Below are 4,012 nucleotides of genomic sequence, written 5' to 3'. Positions count from 1 at the left end.
AAGCATGGAGCATAGCTTAAAATAGCATTTCTGTATATTTAAAACAGTCTTGAAACTCCCTTCTCCTCAGATCTGGGCTGGATGCTAAATAATCTATGATCAAATATTTTGAAATAGGTGTACATATAAAAATTGGTTGCTGAAGTTGATCAGCTGTTCTTGTTTGCATTGTCTTAGGACCACCCGTCTTCAGTTTTAAATTACTGTAGTGGAGTTGTCCCCAAAATAAGCTATAGTTTTGGGTTTTTTAATGAAGTGTAGGAGTTCTATATAGATAAAGATTGTAATTTGTGAACTATATCTTCAGAATATCACTGCATACTGTTGTCATGGCAGTTTGGAATAGAGGATCCGTAAAGGTGGCGTATAACTACTAAGCTTTAAAGTGCACTGGGACAAAAGGATGCTAAGGCACTATTCATATATTGTTATTATACAGTGTGTTTCTTACAGCTCAACTTAATTCTTTGTTGAAATTCTCTGATAGTCAAAATTCTGCCAGGATATTTTACAAACTATTACACTAAGTTAAAGCCTCAGGAATATTTATATACAATACAGATAAATAAGGATTAATCATTCTTCTTCACTGTATACTTTCTTAGTGGGACAAATATTCAGCTTACACAGAAAATTGTAAACAACAGTTAGTCACATTTTGAATACTATGCTATAGTTTAAATGAACTCTACTAAATACCCTGTTTCTATTACAGACTTTTCTCCTTTATTGCTGTTATTTAAACTACAACATTTTAGGAGAATATTTGCATTTCTAGACAAACATTTCCCTCTGATCTTCTTTCTCAAATCATTTATCAATTTTTTTAAACATAAAAATATTTCATATTCTTGACAGGAAAGGATTTTCCTGTACTGGATAATCATGGTTTAGACTGCTTGTATCTTTTCCATCCTTGTACTTGCATTTCTCTAATCCCTTTGGTTTCTTCATTCTTCTGCCTCTTCTGCAATAGTAGCCATATGTTTGGATTAATACCTAGACTGTAGTCTTCATTGTACTAGCCTGATTACCTTGTATAAACAATGCATGCCTTACAATGACTATGCCCTTGAAGAACTAAAAGACTGATAAAAGGGGAACATCCTGCACTAGAAGGCGTCGGAGGCTAGATGATTGCCAAAGAAACAAGAAGTCAGCAAAAAACTGTGGTAACTAGGGGAAAGGTAAAGGCGGCAGGGGGAGATCACGACCACCGACTCAATTCAAGACTGGAAAGACTTGCCCCCCCACACCTGCAAGGAGCATGCGTGCTAATTTACATGGCAAGCGAGGCTAATTTGAACATAACTAACCAATGAGCATGAACTTAGGCGGGTTTTTACTAATCATGTAACAATATAAATATGGTGTAGTTCTTTTGTGTGGTGTGCTAGCTTTGTGGAATTACCACCTAGCACCCATCTTTGCGCAAACATGAGATAAATAAATACCTCGTCTCTGTGTGCAAGATCGGCTTATTGCACACCGGGTACGAGACCCCACTTGTGGGACAACAGAATTGCTTGTTTTCTGCTACCACCACACCATCTCATAGTCTTCTTTATCCCCTAAATTCGTCTTCATGATTGTTATACTAGAATTTCTTGTGAACAGTTTCAGTGTTCTGGCATTTTTATTGTAGAAGCATTTTGGCACATTTTTCTAGCCATCCTTGTTCTTTTTTATTGTGATTTGCAGCTTAGAATCTCCATTAATGCCCTTCTCTGGTACTAACACTGAGGAATTGTGGTAAGAGGCACCAAGTGTGTGTTTTGCCTGAAAGTCTTTGATGTACAGTAATTTTGACAAATTAAGATAGGTGAGTCCCCAGGACATGGCAATGTCAGAACTACTTTCTAACAGCTTCAATGCTGGCTCTACTGTGGACACTGCAGGGCACTACTGAATAATCAGTTGAGTTAAAAGCTTTGTGATATTTGACATTCTGTTCTACATACATACAGATTGCACCCTTTTTTGACTGGGGAGAGAAGATGTGAGGAACTGCAAAAGATGAACTGCTGAAAGTGCAGCTCAGAAGTTCCTGGAACTGATTATTGTATGAAACAGACAACAAGCACCGCGTCAGATTCAGTACTCATGATATTCCTTGGAGTGACCTGCAGCTATGACTTGCTTTGTTGTTGTCAACTATGAAAGCACTGAGTAAATAGAGAGTTCAATATGCATTGATTATCTCAGCAGCTTTGATTTCCTTAAAGATCAAACCTGTAAAGTTACTCAGTCTGTTCCAAGTTCATAGTTAGACACTGCATTTTTTTCTAGCTATAATTGCCTTGTTGCAATTCTTAGCTATATTATGATTCTTCACTATGATTTATTGCTGAAAGTAAAAAGAAGACAAAACCCTTCAGTTGTAGAGCTGTGTAACAATACTGTATCATTCAGAATTTATTTTTCTTGTTTTAGTTCCACCTCTCGGGTACCTATGGCTAACACTTCTGTTTGTCCCTCATTTATGTTCCCTTGCAGACTGCACAAGAACCAACGCAGACCATTGAAGAGAGCTCAGAATACAAGAAAGTAACTATGTGACTAGCCTGAAGAAAATACTCAGGAAAAACTCCTGGAAACAACACAAGCTGACACTACTGAATGCCAGAATCTAAAAAAAGTAAACTTAACAAGTGATGGTGTAATATTCATACAAATTTTGATGGTAAAAGAGCATGTAATGGTAAAACAGAAAACTAGTATTAAATTGTTAAATGATCAGTGATGTACGCATTACTTTTCTCATGCTGCAAACTGATGCTAGTAGCAACCAAAATACTTCAGAAGTTTAAGAGATCATGAAGATAGCAAGTATGTTCATATTGATAAAATGCCTCTAAAGATCATGAAAACTACTAAGCATGGAAGTGTAACTTTAGCAAAGTCTAAAAAGAAAAAGATTATTGCATTGTTGTTGAACCCCCCCTTCCAATCTGATATGTATTCAAATTAAGTTAAAACATCTTATACAAACTTATTCGATTGTGCTGAAAATAACTTTCCGTTACTCTAGGTACATAAAAAAGTGTATATATAGTCTACATCATGAAAGAGACTAAAGGGTTTTCCATGGTGTCTCACACGCTGCAGAGAATGGTGAAGCTGTAATTTTTGTGCTGTGAATGTGTATTTCCTTTAGCTATTTGCAAAACAATAGCTTAATTCAGCTTTGATTCAGTGATTCCAGCCTTTGGTGCATTTTATAGCACAGTCTGTTACCCAGCTAGTGGGTGGATTGCAGATATGCACATTTTTCTTCTGCTATCTGGGAAGGAAGACTGAAGGAAACACTAGATATCTACTTTGTTTCCTGATGTCTATTGATAGAGGTTGATTTGCATTTCAGAGCTTATTGTAAGGCGTATGGAGGTTGTTGACTCTTCATTATTCTATCCATTTCACATGCCCTTGCCTTCTTTTCTGTTCTTCATCCTACGCCATATACTACTCACATGCATTATTTTTGTCTTTCTTTCTGAAAATAGGCATTTAATTCTGTAACTGAGATAAGTTGACAGGGAATGACAGTCCTTGTTTGTACTGGCATCACCTTCATATTGTAAGATCTTTGGTGCTTGTTGAGTAGCAGGCATACAACCAATATCTTGGGCCTGTACAACAGCAGCAGTTACATCAGGCACTGCTCTTGAAAGTGTGATTCATGAAAACTGAAGCTAGTAACAATTGATAGGAGTGAAGAAATAGCTGAGTTTTAATATTAGAAGTCTTGCTTTGATACCTAAACCTGCTGAATGTCACTTCATGTCACTCATGAATTGGCAGGGCTCATTGAGAGGGCTTTAAACTAGGTTCGAAGGGGGAAGGGGATAAAACCAGGCTCACTAGAGATGAGCCTAGGGGTGGCATGCCAATGCTGGGGGTGATATCAATAGCCCAGCTCAAGTGCATCTACACCAATGCACGCAGCATGGGCGGCAAGCAGGAGGAGCTGGAAGCCATTGTGCAGCGGGAGAGATATGACTTAGTCGCCATC

This window comes from Pygoscelis adeliae, unplaced genomic scaffold (genome assembly GCF_000699105.1).
Source record: "Pygoscelis adeliae isolate BGI_AS28 unplaced genomic scaffold, ASM69910v1 Scaffold26, whole genome shotgun sequence".
NCBI classification, from domain to species: Eukaryota; Metazoa; Chordata; class Aves; order Sphenisciformes; family Spheniscidae; genus Pygoscelis; species Pygoscelis adeliae.
Note: the sequence above shows the minus strand (reverse complement) of the source record.